Below are 21,615 nucleotides of genomic sequence, written 5' to 3' on the forward strand. Positions count from 1 at the left end.
CCAAGCAATGACTGAGCTTAAAGCCAGATCTGTGTGACTCCAAAGCCCATGCCCTGCCCAAACCCCAGCTACACTGGGCCCTTGTCCTTTGTAGTGCCCATTCCTACCTCCCATCACCAAATGATGGAGGCTCCTCAGTTTCGCCAGGTTATTATAATATCTCACGGGCAAACAGGATGAGAGAAATTACAGTTACTCAAAATCACACAGTGTCGGGGCCTGGACTAGCAGCCAAATCTGTCAGCTCCCAGCCACTGGGCCTTTCCACCTGACCATATAACCTCCCACGGACCCACGGAGGTCTGTGTATGCCCACACACATGCAGTGGTAAAAATTCTTAATCATGATTTCCCCAGATTCCTGTTTCTTAATCTGACATCCAATAGCAATGAAGCAAATCAGTAAAGGCTATTTTTCTTTTGCTTTATTGTAATAAATGTTACATGTTTTAGGTGAAAGTCTAGATACAACAATCTAGCAAACACCTTCATCAAACCCTGACTATAGGTGACTATAGCTGTAACAGCTTCAATCCCTCCCCTGGTCACGTGACAGCCTCGCTGTTTAGATGACAGTGAAGGTTACCTGATTTGAGAGACTTCTATCTTCAATTTACTAGTAATTGCCAAGGTCGCCCTTCACAGTTTTTGTATGTATCTCCATGTTGAGAATGACTTTCATATGTGTATTTGTGGTGAATGTGTCATAATTTTAACAGGTGTAATTTCTTGAGCACTGAGACAGTTATTCTACCCCCAGGGGTTAACACAAAGCTTTCAACACTGACTTCTTGGTGTGTTCAAGGGAGACATAACCAATGTTATCCCAATAAAAAACAGCTACCATTTATTACATACTTAATGTGTGCCAGATACGCTACTTAGTACTTTACATGCAATATATCATCTAACCAAACAACATCATCAACTCCACTTCACAGGTGAGATGTTGAGCAGAGAGAAGTACAGCAAAATTTGCTTCAGGTCACAGAGCTAGTACCTGCACCAGGCAAGAATTGAACCCAGGGAGTTGGGGTTCAGTGCCCACACTTTAACTATTATATTTGGTCTGTGGGAGTATTTATTGAATTATTTCCTGGAGGAATTAGGAAACTCTATTAAAAGAATACTTTGAATTGTCAATAATAAGAATCACTTAAAAAATCAGAAAAAGACATGTTAAGGTTGGGCCTCCCTGGTGGCGCAGCGGTTGAGCGCTGGGTTGTAAGGCTGCCCGCAGCCTCTGTAGCGCTGGTTCGATTCCCGGCTGCTCCCCGGCCACCGGAGGAGGGTCTCACATGGCGCGCAGACCTCTCCTGCCGCCCGCTGCTCCCCTCAGCAGTGTACTTCGGTCCTTCTGCCTGCTCTGCTCCCCGCTCTGGCTCTGGTGAATTCTCTCACCCTCCCGCGCTTCTGGCTGTTCCCAGTGCTTGTATAAATAAATAAATAAAAAATATATATTAAAAAAAAAAAAAAGACATGTTAAGGTAAATCTTTTTGAAGCAACATAATCTACAGCCTTGTTGCCCAAGCATTATTACTCTTGGGCCACCTCCTAGATTTCTGCCATGGCTGACATAACCTGTGCTCTTAGTCACTTAATATCTTTTAAATCGACACAATTGTTTTTTCACTTCAGTAAATTATTTAAAAAGGAAGGTGACCTCATGTCACTATTGTAAATGGAAAAGCAGTATCATTTACCTTAAGTAAATGGTAATCTAAAAATAAATACCATAGAAACAAAACAATGCCAATAAGTTGATACCTGCCAAAGACTCTGAGCCTGCATGAACGTTGTTCTCACTGCTAAAACGAGATTTAGAGAGGGGTTTGTGACAGAACAGCACCAAAAGGCATTGGAAGAATTACCAAAAAAAAAAAAAAACAATAAGAGGAATAAAGTCTTTCCTATATCTTGTGATTAAATGACAGAAATCCTGAAAGAACAGTGGCTTAAAATTGAAACTTATTTTCATCACACACGCATCCAGAAGCGGAAGGACTAGGAGATGGTATAACAGTCCAGTGTTGCAGAGTCACCTTCCCTGAATCATGCATAGTATTGCAAACCAAGGTTATCCCAATAAAAAAGTAAAGCAAAAGCAAAAACGACTCATCTTCTATCTTGAGGTTCCATCAGGTATGACTTACAAAGTCATTTCAGGGCCCAACATTGCTGCTGCAACACCAGCCATAATGTCTGCCATCCAGAAAAGCGAACAGGAAAGTGGAAGAGAAAGGAACACTCTTTGTCTTAAGAACACATTCTCACTTTTGCTTGCATCCCATTGGCTAGAACCATATAACCAGGGAGACAAGGAAAATGTAGCCTTTATGGTGGGTAGCCAAGTGGCTAACCAAGAGTAGGGGCAAGGGGGGGGTGCTTGAGTCTACTGTTTTAAAGAAAAAGAAGAGAATGGGTAGACAGTAGCAATGCAATTGATTGTAGTTCTGCGTGTCACATCGGTCTGTCTCCAGGATTCACCTTAGATGACACCTGAGTCAATCCAAATCCAGACCTTGAGCAGCCCTGTCCACCTACCTCTGAAGTTGGCCTTGACCCCACTGTTCCTCTGAACACAGCTGCCCCTGAACCGAAGAAAGCACTTCTCTATCCCCACAAGTTTATACTTTGATATTAGGCCCTTAATGGCTATCCGTTCCCACCATGCAAGTCTACTTTACCTCCCCCACCCCCGCAGGTAGGTGTGGCATGACCCAGCACTGTTAGAGCAGAGGGGTGGGTCAGGCCTAGTTCACTTTGCCACCCTAAACCTCGCTAACTGTCGCTCTCTGACTCTCATTCTCATTGAACCCAGCACTGTGCTGTCAGAGGCAGAGGTTGTAGCCATGGACTGGAAGAATCCATTTCCCCAAATCCAGTTGTGGGCTATAAGCTGCCCCAAAGTTCAAGGAGTTGCACATCTTAAAAGGAAAGTAAGCCACATTCAACACGCATACATACAAAGTCATTCTTAACATGGAGATATATAACAAAAATGCCAAGGGTGGCCTTGGCAAGTGCCAGCAAGTTGGAGATGGAAACCCTCTCATGTCAGATGACCTGGAATGATAATCTAAACAGGAAGGATGTGACATGACAGGGGAGGGAGGGAAACAGTGAGGCACAGTCCTTGACAATCTCGGAGGTAAGTCACAGATGCTGGGGTGACTGAGCTCCTGGATCACTCACTGGCACTGGGGGCAGCCCTCCTGGGGAGAGCTGAGGGTTTGAGAGCTGGGGAACTCCTGGCTCAGTGGTGTTCTACCTGTTCAAAATCAAAGAAACCTTTTAATAAGGTTCTGTTTAAACAGGCTTCTGTTTAAAGAGCTGTTTACCAATTAAATTGTACAAATGAAGAATTAAATCATGCTTCTTTTCATTTTACCTAAGACTTACCTGCTGACAGAGGGTGAACACGTGGTGATCAGTGTCCATGGACCAAGCGGAGCTGACATGGAGGCGGAAGTTGAAAAACACCAAAAACAGCTGGAGAGCCACTCTTGGCCTCTCTTCTTCACCTTTCCCAGTCTCCTATCTTTTCACAGGTTGGAAAGAGCTAAACTTCCCATTCAATCTTTGCAATCTGCAAATGGGAACCTGGGATCCAGTTGGGAAAATGACTTGGCCAAGGCCACACTGATCTGGATGGAGAGATGGGGATCCCACTGTGTGGCAGACCTGCTGACTGGGGGCTGCTGCCCTCCTCACTTTCACACTCCCCACACAGCAACTCCCAAGTCTAGCACTCGCGGGACAGCAGTGTGGGAACCAGCCTGGCAGAGTCCCGGGGAGGTGAGGGGCTGCTCCCAAAGAAAGGAGTTAGAATCATCCACACCCAAGGATATAAAACAGAAAGGACGCCTGGATCAGAAGGCCAGGGCTATGCCAAAACGCCATTGGTGCCATAAATCAGGCAGGCAAACATGCCAGACTCGTTCTAATTACCCAGCAGCTGACAGCGTGTCTGAGGCCGCTGTCTTTACGACGGGTCCCATGACATTAATCTGCCTTGTTATATGATCTCGTATAGGTGATAAGTGAAAGTATTGTTTTCCCCAAACACCATCCAGATCAAGCTCAGGAGCAGACCACCCAGAAAGCAGCTGTAACCTGTCATGTTTAAAAGAAGAATAAATTGCAACATGTTTTTATCCCCAGCCCCTGATGAAATCCCTGACTCCCTTACAGAAAGTGTCAGACCAGCCTGTGACACTGTCAGAGAAATCAGGTGTCAGCTCGTCTTCTCAGGAGCTGTGTGGCCTTGCACCAGCCGAGCCTTGGGGGCCTTGAGGGACTGAGGTCAGGCAGTGGGTGCATTAGGGCTGCAGCGCTGGGCCACGCTTGGGGGGCTGGAATGGCAGCGTCTCCCAGTCTGGAGGCTGGAAGTCCAAGATCAAGATGTCGACAAAGCTGATTCCTTCTGAGGCTGTGAGGAGAATCTGTTCCAAGCCCTGCCTCCCCCTCACTCTGGTAGTTCACTGGCCGTCTTAGCTGCCCCCTGCTTGTAGGAGCATTGTTCTGGTCTCTGCCTTCCTCTTCACATGGAGTTGTGTGTGTGTGTTGTGTATGTGTGTACATGTGTGTTCATGTATGTGTGTTGTGCATTGTGTGTGTGTGCACGCACATGCCTCCCTCCTCATTTCCCTTTTCTCTAAGGACACCGATCATATTGGATCAGAGCCCACTCTAATGACCTCATCTTAACTCATTCCATCTGCAATAACCTCATTTCCGAATAAGGTCACATTCTGAGCAGCAGAGGTTAGGACTTTAATATATGAATGTGGGGAGGAGATTGTTGAACCCATAACTGTTTCCATCCCTGCCTCTCAGCACAGGCTGAGAGAGTCACAGGGGAGTGTGAAAGCAGAGGCCAGGATGGAGGAAGCTTTTGGTCTCCCCAGGCTTGAGGGGACCCTGAGCTGTGCCTGACACTCCTCCGAGAGACAGGAGCCTGCCAGGGACTCGTGGTCATTTTGGAGAGCTTGGCAGAAAGCCCGGGTAGACAGGGTATCTGCATTTCCCTGAAATACTTGGTCTAAAAGGGTGTAGCATGGAGGCAAGACCTCGTGTGGGCCTGAGCAACTGCTGAGAAGTCTTTGGTTCCTTCCTGGCCCGCCCCAGGGTCTGCTGCAGCCTACTGCAAATTTGCTTGAGTACGAGAGTGGGGGCGCTCTCTGGTGCCCCCACCCCCACAGGCATGCGAGGCTTGCTATAGAAAGGACTGATGCTATAATAACCCAATCCCCACGTGGTCTGCGGTGGGAGGATAGAGGGTTGCCATTTCCTGCTGCCACATATAAATATGATTTGGTGGCTCTGTGTGAAGTAGCCTAGTTCCACATAGATGAGGCACCAGCCCACTGAGCTGTCCCTGCTCACCTCTCCAGGGCACCCTCTCTCCTCTGCCTGTGCTTCCTCCATTCCATGGCACAGGGAGTCGGAGTGACTTGCCCGAGGTCCCTGAGTCCAGTGCAGAGGCAGTAATCAGGCCCAGCCAGCCCGGCTCCTCCATACCACGGCTCCCGTGGCGGGTAGAAGCTGGACCACCACCAGCCAGAGGACTCAGATACAGGATGTGGTGTAAGGAAAGGACTCGGGGCAGGAGACTCCATCTGGGGAAAGTGTGGAATTTTCCACAGTTGTGCTTTAGAGCTTTCCAACTTAGTACCTTGAAAAAATGAGAAGCGAGAAAGGGAGTGCTGAAGCAAAAGCTCAAAGCTGGGACAGGTGAACCATTTGCAGCTGGAGGACTCCTTCATGTCCCCACGTGTGGAGGCCTAAGTAGCTTATTAATTGAATGATTTTACTGGAAAAAATATCAAACAAACAGACAAGAGAAGAAAAATTAAAATCTGCCCCCTACCTGGCTTAATCGAATTTAACACTAAGCCGTATCTGCTCCAGATTTCACTTTTAAGAGCTGGAACAGCAGAGCTGAATTCCCCTGCCTGTCACCCCTGCTATCGCTCCCCTTCTCCCAGAAACAAAACAAAACACTATTATGAATTTGATGTTTATCATTCCCAGGAACATTTTTATCCTTTTGACACTTATCTATGCATGCTTACACACCGTGTAGCTCTGATTTGCATGTCCTAAAACTTGATCCAAATGATATAAACGACATACCTCATGCAACTGGCTTTCTCGAATCAGCATTATCTTTGAGATCTATCCATGTGGCTATGTGGGACTGTGGTTCATTCATTTATGGATGGGCCACAATGTTTATTACTTTTTTCCAGCTTCTTCCAACTTTTGTAATATTTGAAAAGACCTTGACAGAAGATTCTTGTCCCATCAAAGCTCCCATGCTCCTCTGCAGTGTAGGCCGACGGGTGGGGTGCCTGGGCCATGGGGCAGGATAGCTTCAGTTCTTCTGGCTATTGCCCAGCTTCCGTCAGAGGTGGTTGTACCAATTTATACTCCCACCTGTGGGACATCTGCCCTCACCACATCCTCCCTTCACTTGGTGTTGTTAGACTTCTCAATGTTTGCAAAGTGAATATGTGTGAAATGTTATCTTGCTGGGATTAAATTTGCATTTTCCCTTATTAGGAGTGAGATGAGCATCTTTTCATGGCTTTATTTTAATGGCCTGAATTTTTAGGTATTTCCCCAGGATGATTCAAAGGAAGTGCAAAATAGTCAGAGATTAAATCTTTGTCCTAGCTCTCAAACATTCCAGAAACTCTCTTAACCCCTCATTAAGAAAGAAATTTCTGAATGGTCTGAGGGGTTGATCTTGCAGAGAGAGGTTGGAGGAACAGAGGAAGAGGGACTGGGAGGGGGCCCTGCCCGACCCTGCCCAAGGACTGGAGTGGGCACAGCACCCTTGGTGGTGACCACTGGGTGTGCTGGCAGATGGGAAGCTGGACCTGACCAGTGCTGGAAGCCTCTGCTCTGCAGGAGCATTCTGGAGAGGATGTGAGGAGAGAAACAGGAAGATCAAGAGACTACTGCCCTTGAGCAGAAGCCACAGGGAAACTGATAATTCTTAAGTAAGCTCTCCTAGAACACAATAGACAGAAAAGTTCACAAAAGTAAACGGCCAGCTCAGTGAATTTTCAGAGAGAGAACATATTTGTGTAACTACCACCCAGGTCTAGAATAGATTATTAGCCGTGCCCCAAAGCTCCTCTCAGCTCCCTTCCCAGTCACTGCTCCCCTCTCCCCTTCAAAGTCGGGTCCCCTGATTTTTAAAACTATATTATTCTGGCTTTGGGAGGGAGTGAAGGCAGAATGTGTCTCTGGACTTGCCCTTGAATCTCACTAGTGATGATACCGGAAGCTTTAGGTCATTACAATACCACATGATTTTCTAAATATTTGAGCACATAGACCCAAAATACAGCAAGATCTCTGAGATTCCTTGCTCGGGTCTGCCAGGTGACAGGAGGTGTGTGGTGGGGCGAGGGGAGTCCTGGGGTGTTGGACTACTTGAACTGGCAGGAAAATCTATTTTAAGAAGCATCATGGAGGGCCTCCCGGGTGGTGCAGCGGTTGAGCGCTGGGTTGCGAAGCTGCCCGCAGCCTCTGCAGCACCAGTTGGATCCCAGGCCGCCGGGTGAGGGTCCCACGTGGCGCGCAGACCTCTCCTGCCGTGCCCACTGCTCCCCTCAGCAGTGTACTTCGTCAGTCTGCCTGTTCTGTTCCCCGCTCTGGCTCTGGTGAATTCTCTCTCTCACACACACACCCCCTCCCCTGTGCTTCTGACTGTACCCAGTGCTTGTATAAATAAATAAGTAAATCTTAAAAAAAAAAAAAAAAAAAAGCAGCAGCAGCAGCATGGACATGCTGGTGTGTACTGCTGAGAGCCAGCAGAGGGCGCAAGTGAGAGGAGCACGCCCCTCAAGAGGCCAGGGAGGGGAAGGTGGCTTGGCCTGACTGTAAATATCCAAAAAATTTAATGGATTGTCAGCATGTTTTGGTGGGGGAGTTCACAGGAGCTGGTGATGGACTGAATAAGTGAAGGACACTGGCCACTTTTCTGGCTTTGGTGCGTGGGTGGAGGGCTATGGATATCATTTATCATGATAGGGTCAACCAGAGGAGGAGAAGGTCAAGGTGAAGATCATGTGTTCTGTTTTGAACACGTTAAATCAGAGCCCAGGAGCCCAGTGTGTGGAAATGTCAAGTAGAGAATTAGAAAAAGAATTTTGGAGCTAAAAGAAAGACTGGGATCAAAGATTTGATCACCTGGGGGTGATTGATGATCGATGGAGGTTATTTAAGACCATGGAGAATGAGAAGATCAAAAAGTTAATAATTATTTAATGTCAAATAGTCTTGGAGTGTGTCAGTGATATTGAGGCCATGCTTTTAAAAGAGTCCTTGTCTTTTAGACAACTTACTGAAATGATCACATATAAAAAGAATATGAAGTGTGGAACTTACTTTAAAATAAACCAGGGGGCTTCCCTGGTGGCGCAGGCAGTTGAGTACCACACTGTAAAGCTGTCCGCAGCCTCTGCAGCACGGGTTCGATCCCAGCCAGCCGGGAAGAATCCCACATGGCAAGGTAGACCTCTCCTGTCTCGCCCACTGCTCCCCTCAGCAGTGCATTTCGTCAGTCTGCCTGTTCCGTTCCCTGCTCTGTCTCTGGTGAATCCTCACCCTCCCAAGCATCTGGCCTGTACTCTGACTCTTGTATAAATAAATAAATCTTTAAAAAATAATAATAATAAAATAAAATAAACCAGGGGAGAGGGTAAAAGGGAATGAATATTATGACTATTTAAGCCATAAATGTTAAAGATGGATGTTAAAGATGGTAATTGTTAAAGATGGATGATGAGTATATAGTGACCCACTGTACTATTCTATTTTTTATATATTTAAAAGTTTCTATACTGAGATTTAAAGGAAAACAAGGAGAAATACAGAAACTTGAAGCCCTCCAGGATTTTGTGATCAGTGGCTCTTTAAAGGCCTCAGAGAGTAGTAAATTGATGGACTTGCTGGATGGAGTTAGCAACGTGGAGGTCACTGGTGGCCTCCACAAAGCCAGAGGCAAGAAAGCAGTTGCAGTGTCAGAAATCTGTTCGGGTGAACTGGAGAAGATGAGAGAGAACAGGCCTGACCATCCTGAATAAGAGAAGCTGGTAAGGAGTGGAGGTTTTCTTTGCAATAGGAGAGACAGTATTTGGTCCAAGAGAGAGGCAGAAACCAAGATGCATGAGTGGCAATTAGGAGGCAATGAACCATGGAGTGAAGCTCTAAGCAACTCCTCCCGGGTCACAGGAGACAAGGAGAAGAGGCTGGTGCGGGGGAGGCCGGCTGGGAGGCCTGGAGGCAGGTGCCCGCTGATGGCTGGTCTTCCCTTTTCTTGGAGCAGAATGTAGGTTATGGATGCCCAGGAGGGGAGGGCACAGAGGGGCACTGAGGAGAATAAAGTAGGCTGGAAACAGGGGTGGAGGAGAGGGTGAGCCTGTTGAAGAAACCCTGCAAGCCTGCCCCCTTCCCTGTCACCACATATGCACATTTTCATTCTATTTTTAAATTCTGAAGTCATGACTGTTAGTTGTTGCAGAAGGTCCTGGATGAGGAAGCCGTGAAATCAAACTTCACTGCACCCGAGTTGGAAGTCACTGAAACAGGGAAGAGTGGGCGGCCGAGAGGCGTGTCAGAAGGACTCAAGATGCCATCCCAGGCTTGATGAATGTTCCTGAGTTGGCAGTGAATATGCCAGAATGCCCCAACGGAGAAACTGAAGAATAAAGTCTCCAATCACCAGGTGCTTGAGTCACTATTTCAGTGATTTGTTTTCTTCTGTTTATTTCACAAACATTTTTACCATATTCCCATATACTTACAGACTATGGCAGAAGAGAAAAAATTGGGTGCCATTTTTTGAATTAACTACTAGTACTTATCTCCTGATTCCTCCTTATTGCTTCAGAAAATTAATCTCACTTAAATATGTTTCACTACCTCCTTTTTAAAGTCATATGCATGCCCTAATGGGCTCTCTGCCCAGGCTGCACTTCTCTGCCCAGAGAAGAACAGGGCTACAACATTAAACAGAAAAATAGCCCCAAGCCTGAATTTGCCCTGGGCCTGTGCTTTCTGGGCTGTTTCAGCCTGGCTAACTAGAGCTTCCAACAGCCTCATGCTCCTTGAGGTTGGCAACCTGAGGTGTTAGTTTTTTTTAATTTCATTCTTTTTAATTTCTATTTAGCAGACAAAGAAGCTGAAGGTTCGGGAAGAGATGTAATTGTCAAACACTCCCCAGCTTGCTAAGGGCAGAGTGTAGTCTGGAGCCCATCACCTCTGGCTTGCAGGTCAGGGTGTCGGAAGCCAAGGACTGGGGTCCAGGGAATGAGAGGATGGTGTGTGGGTGCTTGGCCATGGCAGGCAGGATGCAGGGGTGAGTGCTCCCTCCGGGGCACAAGCTTGGCTATTTGGTTTCCCTCTTCTGATGTCAGACACTGAAGTGACCACAGCGGGGTCGGAGCAGGAAGTCTTCTCCAAAGACAGTGGCTCTCTCAGCGCAGAGAGCTGTGAAAAGTACCTTCCCTGCCAGAGAAAACCAGAGACTGCCAAGCTCAGCCATCGCTGAGAGGTGCTCCAGGCCAGAACAGAACTTTGCTTTTATTGCGCCATGAGCAAAGGGCCAAAGAAAACAAAAGTGGGACCCCACCCCCTAGGAGCCAGCTCCTGCCCCCTGCCCCTCACTGCTGCCCACTTCCCTGCAGATGGATGTGGCCAGTTCTGGTGACTCACTCCTCCCCCAGGGAGTGGCCATGGGAGGAAACCACCAAGGAGTGCACAGGGGGAGCTCTGTGTGGAGAGGCCTCTAGGGAAGGGCCTGGTCTCCAGGAAGGAAAAACAGAAGGGTTGAAATCACCACGATGGCCAATGGCGCTGATCCCCAGGGCAGGAGCGCTCCTGGTGAGCCTGTGCGGGAAGGACAGCGAGGGGGGCGGTGAGCTCACTGCACTCAGAAGTTTGCATTCCCTGGCCCTGACAGAACGTCTCCTCTAGGCTGGTGCAGGGACAAAGACAGGCAGAACCCGTGGGCCTGTCTGAATGGACCTGGCCATGCATCTGCCTGGGCACCTGGGAGAGAATCATTTAGATTTTGCTTGTGCTGGGCACACATTTTTAAGGACCTTTATTTTTGACTTCCTATCAAAAGGAAAGGACTCAATCTGATTCTTCTGTGTCAAATCCCATCTTTGCAGAAAATAACAGGAGTTCATGATACAAACAACACAGACTTTGAGTCCTGCTCTCTTTCTGTCAGAACCCACCAGTCTCAGTTCTAGGCCCGCACAGGCTTTACCTAAACACACATTTGCCTCTCTGGGTTGCACAGTCAGGAAAGGAGAATGGCAGTGCTGGCCCTGGGGGGGTTCCCTGGAAGCTCCGGGGGGCTCAACTGCTGGCTTAAGAGAGGAGAGTTCCAAGATGGAGTCCTTGGGCAAGAGGCCACTGTGACAGAAACTTAAGGCTCTGCCCACCTTTCCTGGGGCAAGAGAAGATCAATGACTCCTGGGGACAGACACCTAACCATGCCTGGCACAAGTCCCAGAATTCATCCGTTCCTTTGGTCACACGCAGTCATTCTGCCCTCTTGTGCCTGCTGGGCTGGGCTCCAGGGTAGATTCAAGGTCAGGAGAGAGGTTTTGTCCATTAGTGGCCCCCAAGCCAGAAGAAACAGAGCTTGAGAACGGCAGTTATGGCCCCAGAGCTGTGCCAGCCACCGCCTGTGCTGTGGGGACACACCGAGCCCTTCCCGCCAGCCTGGGGCTGCTAAGCTGCAGATCTGCTGCTCCACTCCCTCAGGCTCTGCTCACGGTCCCTTTATCTCAGAGGCTTCCCTGACCACACCCCATCACCCCCTGACCGTGCTGTCTGTTTCTCCCTGACCCTATCACCCCCTAACCTTACAGGTGTTGACTGTCTTGGCCAGAATGTCAGTCCCATGGAGGCAGAGTCCTCGTCCTGCCCGCTACGTGGTCAGGACAGATGTTGCTCAGTAAATATTTGTTGAAAGAAGGAAGCGGCGGGGAGACCCTGCCAGAGCTGAGAAGGGCTTCCAGGCGAGCTTAGGATGGGGTCTTACAACATGGGTGGGATTTCCCTGGGTGGAGGAGGGAGGACCAGCACCTCCAGAGTTAGGCAGGCTAGAGGGAGCCACAGATGGAAGTGCTACAAGTTTGGATCAGAACAGTTGGAGGGGAGGCCACAGAGGTCGGCGGAGAGCTCCTGAGGGCCCTTGAGGCTGCAGAGTCAGTGGAGCAGGTAAGCACAGGACAAGGAAGGGCAGAGTGCCGGAGCAGGAAGATGGAGCTGGGGAGGGAGGCTTGCTGGCAAAGAACAGCTCGATTTAGCAGATTTCAGACAGTGTCAGCAGATGGGGGGGGGGGGCATGAGGGGGAGGGTCAGACACAGGGTCCCCCCGCTGTCTCCTAGATGATCACACTCACCCACACTGCCAGAATGGATCTAAGGTAATTATCCGGTTAGGAATGCAGCCTGCATAGACAGGATCCTGTCTCTCAGCAGCCCCCACCCCCACTTGGGACTCCCTGAGTGTTCTCTGTCTATCCTTCTATCGCAAAGCCAGGACTCACCCACATACAACTCCGCCCTCCAACCCCACTCCAAGGGCTCCTTGGCCCTGCCAATACCTTGGAGGATACTCTGGAGTTTTGGTTCTCCAGGGAAGCCTGGGGGAGAAGGGGTATCCCAGCTGGGCGCCACACATTTTTTGTAGCCCCTTTAACTTTGTTGTTCTCTCTCCATCCCCTTTCCCACCCATACAAGAGAGGACATGCACCCCAACAAGGGGGCTGTCCCCCCTATCCCAGGATGCACCAACAAGCCAGTATCAGACTCCAGAAGCCTTGAGGAAGGACACAAGTTCTGAAAACTGCAAGTCCATAGCCACCACCCCACCCCACTTTTGGATTTGGGGAGACACAGTGTTCGCATAGCACTGCTCCTTCTAGCTCTAAAGTCACATTTGGGTGCAAAACATAAGAAATGTATTATGTATGACTTGGTATCACATCTGATATATTTAGAGAATTTTTTTCCAGAAAATAAAACCAACAAAACCTCTCTGGGGAAAAAAGAAATTCCCTTTCCCCCCAATTTCAAGTTATTCTGGTTGCTCCCCCTGGAGAGGGATGGGGGCCGCCCCTCCCCCACCGCAGCCGGCCTGGGGAGGGAGAATGCCGCTGTCTTCGGGATGTCAAATTGATTCACTTCATCATGGTAGTGAGCTCCCTAATGTTTTTCTTTGCAACGTCTCTGCTCTAAACGATCGTGACCCAAGGCAATTTACAGTTACTTCCATTTTTTTTAATGAAGTCTGATTTAATAGTCGGAATGGTTAATGGCCTCGTCTGTCACACATAATAAAACAGAGCCTAATTGTATTTTAAAAAGGCCCTTTTGGTATGAACAGAAGCAACAACTTGATTGCAGTGTGAGAGGGTTTGGGTGTGCACTAAGATGGCTTCCCAAGGGCCCCAGACATCTCCTCCCCAGGCGGCCATGTCCCCTCCCCCATCGCTCTTCCTTCTGAAGGAATTTCTTAATTCCCGCAGCCAGTTAAAACTCTCGGCCCTCCTGCCTGCTTCCTGGGGCAGCCCCATCCAGGGCTCCCAGAGCTTCACACACCCTCCCGTAATTACAGCCCTCCAGGCCCTCCCACGGAAGCAAATGGCCTGACACCCATTTTACACCTGGGAAAACTGAGGTGGGCATGCTGGACTTGCCCAGAGCCTCAGGGCTGTGAGTCAGGGCTGTGAGTCCTGCCTCTGGCAGGACAGCTGCCAGCTCTAACCACTGACACTCCCCACCCAGCCATATGTACCCCCCTGCCCAAACACCTCATGGGTCTTCCCCTGTGGACCAGGCTGGGTGTCCTGTCCTCTCAGGCTCATTGTGGTTGGCCAAGAAATCCAAACCCACAGGGAAACAGAGGCAAAAAGAAGTGATTGACCTAAGAGTTCAGCGAGTGTTCTAAAGAACCTGTGTTTAGGGCCTCCCTGGTGGCGCAGTGGGTTGAGCCAGGGAGAATCCCACATGGCCCGGCAGACCCTTCTTGTCGCACCCGCTGCTCCCCTCAGCAGTGTATTTTGGTTGTCTGCCTATTCTGTTCCCCACTCTGTCTCTGGTGAATCCTCTCACCCTCCCTGGCCTCTGGCCCGTACCCCAGCTCTTGTACAAAAATAAATAAATGTTAAAAAAAAAAAAAAAAAGAATCCCCTACTGTATCAGTCCTTCAGAGAGCTGCTAATTCTATAGAAATAAAAAAAAAAAATCTGTTTGAATTTTGGGCCATTGAGTAAGTAACATACTTGCCTTCTGCAAAATACAAAAACAATGTCCCTCCTTCAGGAAAGCCTGGGGAATCTGGTAGGGACCACCCTTCCCCAGGCCTCCCGGTCTGTTCCCTGACCAGCTGCGTCCCTCGCCTGTGTATCCTGGTGCCCCAGTCTCTCCAGGCAAGCCTGGGCTGGAACCTGGTTCATCAGTTAGCCTAGCAGGTGGCACTGGGGCAAGACCTGCAGGGATGTGGTGCAGCGGGTGGAGGTGGCCTGGCTGACACCATGCTGAACGCACCCTGGCCCTCTCCCCAAGGAGGGACAGTGAAAGGAGCGCTGCACTTGCAACCAGCTGAGTGACTTCGGGTGTGTGGTTCTCTCAGTACGAGCTTCCCCTCTGTAAAATGCATTCTTGCTCTTCACACACGCCCCTCCAGACCCCTAGCCATGGCTTCATCGCATCCATGCCCCTGCCTGCAGTGGGAGCTTTGCCAGGTGGGCCCACAGGACAGCCTCCCGTGAGAACAGAGGCCTGCAGAAGCAGAGTCCGGCCAAGGTGGGCGGCAGACCCACCTGAGGCATGTACCCTGCCACCTTGGGGAATGGGCCCATGTGGACACTTCCACCTGCTCACATAGCCTTGTGTAAGTGCTGCTGCTCAAGTGGAGGCCGAGGAGGAGCAAGGAGTGTGTGGACTCTGGTCCAGTGTCTGGCCGGAGGGGTGGGCAGCTGGGTGAAACCTCCAGGCAGGGTTGTCACTGTTTGCCAGAGTTTGGCTGGGCAGAGAGCCTGAAGGCTGGTGCCAGGGCTTACAGATGGCCTCAGGGGGCAGAACCCACGGCTGTGCAGGCCCATCTGGCTTCTCTAGTAAGAGGAAGGGGACCCTGAGGATGGGGAGCCTTCTAGTCCCTTACTATCAGGTACAGAATGGGCTTGAAGTCAGACAGCTCACGTGTTAGCCTACCCAGCTGCCAAAATGTGTACTTTGAACCCTGCCCTGTGTGGGCTGGATGGCCAGTGACCAGGCCTTGGAGGATGTGGGTGGGTCACACAGGACCATCCTCACCCAAGCACATAGAGAGTCTAAGAGAGCAGTCTCTGCAGGACAAGTGGGCAGATGGACACCAGGATGGGGAGGGAACTTGCATCTCTCTCTACCCTCCACCCCGCCTCTCCATGTCCTTCAATCTGAAAAGGACAAAACAAAAGCAGATACCTGGATTGCCTGTGGATCAGGCTCTGCTGCAAAGAAACATGTAAATGAGCCTTTGCAAAAAGAAAGCTGGAAGACTCTCTGCCAGAAGCTCCAACTGGTGGACACAGAAACACATTCTCCTCGGCGACATAAGCAGGGAAACATTTTGTCCCAATTATCTCTGGCAGCCCTCTTGTCACTAGTAGAGATGGGCCCGCAGGATGAATCTAGCATCTCCTTCACTTCTCTCCTCACCCAGTTTAGGCTTCATTAACTACAGCCTCAATTTCCTTGTCCCTCTGTTTTGCCTCTCCAGCAAATCCCCAAAACTAGTTAAGTCAAGAGTGCATCTTCCCTGCACCTGCGCTTAGGCCAGGGAACATGCTGGAGGAAAGCACACAGCTGCTCTGTATCAATCAGTATAGGTCATGCTGCAGTAACAAATAAGCCCCAAGTCTCAAGGATGTTTGTACCTCTTCAGTGGTTCATCTGCACCACAGAGAACAGGTCCTCTGCAGGTCCGTGTGGTACAGTTCCCCATGGTCATCAGTCAAGCTTCCTGTTGATGGAGCAACATGCTCTGGGGCACAGCCAGTCTAGGGGCAAAGAGAAAGGAACATGGAACACACACTGGGTCACACGAAATGTCTGCCTGCAGGAAGCATCCATCTCTTTCCTTCCTATTTTCTGATCAGCCCAAGTTTTGTGGCCTGATATCATTAGAACAGGAAAATAGAATTCTCCCACCAGTGAAAATTTTTAAAAACTAGTAGGCTTTGCATCTCACTTGTAGGGCATGCCACTCACATCAAATGGGCACTGGATGCTCCAACAGGTCTGTCTCCATCTGCCTAGTCCATTCGGTTCCTCACACTCCTAGCTCACTATTTATGCCTTTCCCACACTTCTCAAAGGACTAACACCTCCTACCCCATTCTACTCTTGCTAATTAATGAGTGTCCTTGTTTCAAGGAGGAAATAGAAACAACCAGAAAAGAACCCAACTGCTCTCACCACCAATCAACCAACTTAGCTGCAACAGAGTGCATGGTTGCTTCTGCCTTCTCTCCTCTCATATCTGAATTGTCCATGCTCTTACCCAAAGTCCCTTCCATGTGTTCCCTGGATTTTGCCCAGAGTTTGCTCCTGGACTTCTTTATCTCCTTGGCATCCTCCATTTTCCTTCTCTGCTGGATCATCCTCCGTAGAATCAGCTTGCTAAGGCTGCCCTTCAGCCATCGAAACTCACTAAATAACTTCCACATCAGGCCCTTGTACACATGCTCTTTCCTCTGCCTAGAATCTTCTTCTACCAGGTGGGAGCGCAGTTGCTTCCTCAAGTGTCTGCTTACATGTTACATCTCAGATAGGTTTTTCCTGTCTATATACAACAGACCCCTCACAATTTCTGCTACTTTCTGCTCCTTTGCCAAGCTTGACTTATTTTCATATCATTTATCATCAAGTGTCCTTTTTTTAAATGTTTCTTCCACAAAAATAGAATGGAAAAGTCAAGAGAACAATTTTATTTTTTTCATTGATGTAGTTCCAGCCCCTAGAGCAGTGTCTGGCATGAAGTAGGTGCTCATTACATATTTGCTGATAAATGAATGAATGAGTGAATTAATTAATTAATTAATGAGGGAAATCAAAGCATAGAGAGAGGAAGTAACTCATTCCCTGCAACACAGGGCTTAGACTATTTTGAGACTTCTATTTTGTGAAACATTAAACTTCTTCACTATTATTGGGTTCTTCTCTGCCAAGAGCATCCTGACTGAATCACTGTCATTTAGGCCAAGGGAGAAGGAACAAGTGTGCGAGGGAGGACCCAAGCAGAAGAGTCCCGCTAGCAGCCAATCTGAGTAGAAATTCATCAGTGGGGTTCCACAGTGGGGTCACGGAGCTGCCACTTCTGATGTGGATTTCTGGGCTTCTCCACCAGACTCTCAGTTCATATGTGGAACAGTGCCTGAGAATCTACCAGCACACCAGCAAGTGTGTCACCAAACTCTATGGTCACACAGGGCTCTGGGTCTGTGGGTAAGGAGCTTGGAGAGATAGAAAAATCACAGTAGAACTCTGGGACTTTCCCTTTCAAACTTTAAGAATAGATCTGTCTCCCTGCCTATTGCAGGGACAGGTCATTGTTAGCCTTCTCCGAAGAGAGATGGGGAACGGTCGGGCGACATCAAGCCATTGCCATGAGCCAAGCACACTTTTAACCATTTGATCCTCACTTCGAGAAGGGTCTGGCACAGAGTGCAGGTCACCTCCTAACAGCTACCCTGCTTTTTCCATTGTTAAGCTTTTCTAAATTACTCTAGTCAGGTTTCGCCCCCATCACTCGACCAAATAAGCACCTGCATGGTCACTGATGGCCTCCAGCAGGCTACACCCAGCTGGGTTTTCCTCTTTCCTTCTAGGGCTCTCTCTCAATCTCCTCCTCGCTTTCCCAACCTCTTGATACAAGAGGGTCAATTGACATCTGAGGGCAGTCTTAAGGTGCCAAACTCTTAACCTGGGAACTGACACTACTCCAGGTAGACAGTATATGACCTGAGTAAAATTACAGATCACTCAGCTAGTGTGGCAGAGTTGATTGGTGTGGGACAAGCACCCAATCATTTGGTAACCAGAATATTACAAGTGAAGTGTTCTCCATGAGTTGTGAAGGGAGAGCACACGTGGAAAACCAGGAGTTTTGTTTCTCTAATATTGCATCAGGTCCAACTAAGACACCAACATACTGGCCAATTGCAGTGTTCTTTACCTTTTTCTACCTGATATTATTTCCATTCTGGTATCATTTCCTTTTAACCTGAAGTTTTCCAGGTGTCATTCCTTGTGTCAGTCTGCTGGTAATGCACTCTTTCAGCTTATATTTATCTGAAAATGTCTTTATTTCACATTCATGCTTTTGAGATATGTTTTTGCAGAATATAGAATTCTTTGTTGACAGGTATTTTTTTCCCTTCCAGGACCATTGTCTTGTGACTTTTATTTTCTGATGAGGATTCAAACATTATTCTTAATTTCATTTTCCTGTATATGTCTTTTTTTTCTCTTAGTTTTCTTGTATTTACCCTGATTAGAATTCACTGATATTCCTGAATCTGCTATTCTGAAGTTGCTGTTTTTTTAAGGAAACTTGGAAATTTTTTACTAATATTTCTTCAAATAGTTTTCCATTCCATTCTCTCTCTTTTCTTCCTGCAATTCCAATAATATGCAAGTCACAATTTTTGATACAAGTCATTGAGGTTTTATTCATTTTTTGGAATATCTTTTCTTCTGGGTGCTTGGCCTGGATGATGAGTTCAAGTTCATGGATACATTCTTTGGTTGCATCTACTCTTCTCAATTTTTTATTGCATATATTGTTTTAGGGGTTCCAGTCATCATGTTTTTTTTTTTGAACAGTTTGCATATTTCTCCTGAAATCTATCTCTTTAACAAATTAATCCATTATTCAAAATAGTTGTCAAATTTATTTTGTAATGTTCACTGGTGTTATCTGTGTGTCTGCTTCTCTTGACTGATTTTTTCTTTGACTATGGGTCACACCTTCTTGTTTCTTTGAATTTCTCATAATTTCAGATGGTATGTTGGACATTGTGGATGCTTTACTGTAGAGACTTTTTAAAAATATTTATATACTTATGCATAGAAACACTGGGGTGTAGGTCAGAGGTGTAGAGGGTGAGAGGATTCACCAGAGAAAGAGTGGGGAGCAGAACAGGCAGATCTACTGAAATACACTGCTAAGGGGAGTAGCAGGCAAGAAAGGAGAGGTCTGCTGCATATGTGCGTCGGTTCCTTGGTCAGGGTTTGAACATCAGCGGTAATAGTGCTAAGACTTAACTTCTAGGCCACCAGGGAGGCCTCCCAGAGACTTTAGATTCTGTTATCCAACTCTGAGGATAAAAGTGTGTGTGCTGCTCTAACAAGCTGTTAAATTAGTGACAGGTCATCTTAGACCACAGATTATTTTAGGTTCTGTTATGGTGGTCTATTTCAATTTGGTCTTAGTTGTAGAATGGATTATTTAATTCTGGGTGTATCTTTACTCCTAAAAGTGTGGGATTTCTGAAGTTTTGCTGGAAAGCCTGAGATCAAGTTCCTCCAAGGATTATGCTTCAGGGGAAAACAGAGTGGGCTATTCAATCTTTCAACCGCTGCTTCTCTTAGGTACCTTAGAGGTTTTTTTGTTTATTTGTTTTTATTTTTCTTTTAAGATTTATTTATTTATTTATGCAAGCACTGGGTACAGTCAGAAGCGCAGGAGGGTGAGAGAATTCACCAGAGCCAGAGTGGGGAACAGAACAGGCAGACTGACGAAATACACTGCTGAGGGGAGCAGCGGGCGTGGCAGGAGAGGTCTGTGCGCCATGTGGGATCCTCGCTGTTGGCCGGGGACTGAACCGGCACTGCAGAGGCTGTGGGCACCTTCGCAGCCCAGCACTCAATCGCTGCGCCACCAGGGGAGGCCCAGGTACCTTAGAGTTTTAACCCCTCATGCATAGTTACAAAATAAGGGAAGGATTCAAGAGATGTTTATGTGCAAATTATGAGGCTGCCTGCTGTATGACTTCCTCAAATTTCAGCTTCTCGAGAAGCCTCAGCCCAGTCAGCCTATTCCTTTCTGCTTGGGTTCTTTTCACCATTTATAGCATGGGTCGGTGAATACCCTCAGGAAAACACAGTTTAAAGTTGGATCTCATGCAGTGTGGTTCCCTTCTCTCAAGGGTTGAATCTCCTCTAGTATCTGTCTGCTTTAGGTCACTCTCCCATGCCTCCAGACTGTATAATTATTATCAGCATCAGAGTCAGTCTGATAGAAACTACTCTGTGATTACTAGAGGCTAGAGGTTCAATCTTTTGATTTTAGATACTCTGTAATCTGACAACTCCCAAATGTATATCTATAGTCCAAATCTCTCACTGATATCCAGACTTGTCTACCCAACAGCCTCTGGAATGTCAAATAGGCGCTTCAAACTATACATGAACGAAAGGAACCCCTTGATCATTTCCCGCACAAAATTATTCCACCTACAGTCTCCCGACCTCAGTAAATACACCTCCTCCTTTTCCCTCACATTCCACATCCAATGCATCAGCGAATTTTAAAACACATATCCAGACTGAGATATTGCACCTGATATTTGCATAAAAATAAAATTGTAGGGGAAAATGGGTAAGTATATATATATGGAACAGTATCAGCCATGAGATGACAACGATAGCGAGGTGAAGGGTGTGTGGTTGTTATCCTATTTTCTGTTTTTATAAATATTTGAAACACTCTATCAATAATCAAAACATTTCTCATCACTTCCATCATGACTGCCCTAAAGTGGATCACCATATTTCTTGCCTATATCCTTGACACGACTTCCATCCCTGTCTCCACACACACCCCACTCTCAGCTCAACCTCTCCAGCTTATTTACTTAAAAAACAATGACCTTATACTCATCTACAAACTCTGTGTTACCTTATGTCTTCATCTTATTTCTCTACCCTCTTGTCATAATTATTCTGTAGAATATTTCAAAATGTGGGCTTTTCTGTTATTTCATCATGATTAGATTCAGGTGATATATTTTGGGAGAAATTCCACTCATTAATTCATGTGGCTCCCAAGCTAACTTTGATCTCTTTGTTAAGGTTTCCAGCATCCATCCACAGTAAAGACACCATGTTGCCCCTTTATAACTGACAGATGCAAACATTCCCAATGCCCGGTTAACTCTCTCCAAATGGTTTTGTGTTCACTGATGATCCTTGCATGACTTGCCATTACTCTGGGGCTTATCACATAATGTTGGTTTCCCACCCTTACTGGCGAATACTATCTGGAAGGAAGTGTTCTCCCATCTCTGGGTGGGGATGTTCTAGGAGGAGAGTTGACTTCTCTGTGATCTACTATTGGGGCAGAGACAGAAATAATGTAAGAGAAGTGAACTAACAGTACTAAAAACAAAGAACATAGTAGGCAAAGGAATGCAGAGATCTAACACCCTGCAGGTAGGACCTGTCTGTTTCATTTGAGTAAGAACAAGAGGGTCAGGAAAATTGGAGAAGAGTAAAGTAGAGAAGTGGAGTGGGAGATAAAGCAG

The sequence above is a fragment of the Talpa europaea genome (assembly GCF_964194135.1).
Source record: "Talpa europaea genome assembly, chromosome: 13".
Lineage (NCBI taxonomy): Eukaryota > Metazoa > Chordata > Mammalia > Eulipotyphla > Talpidae > Talpa > Talpa europaea.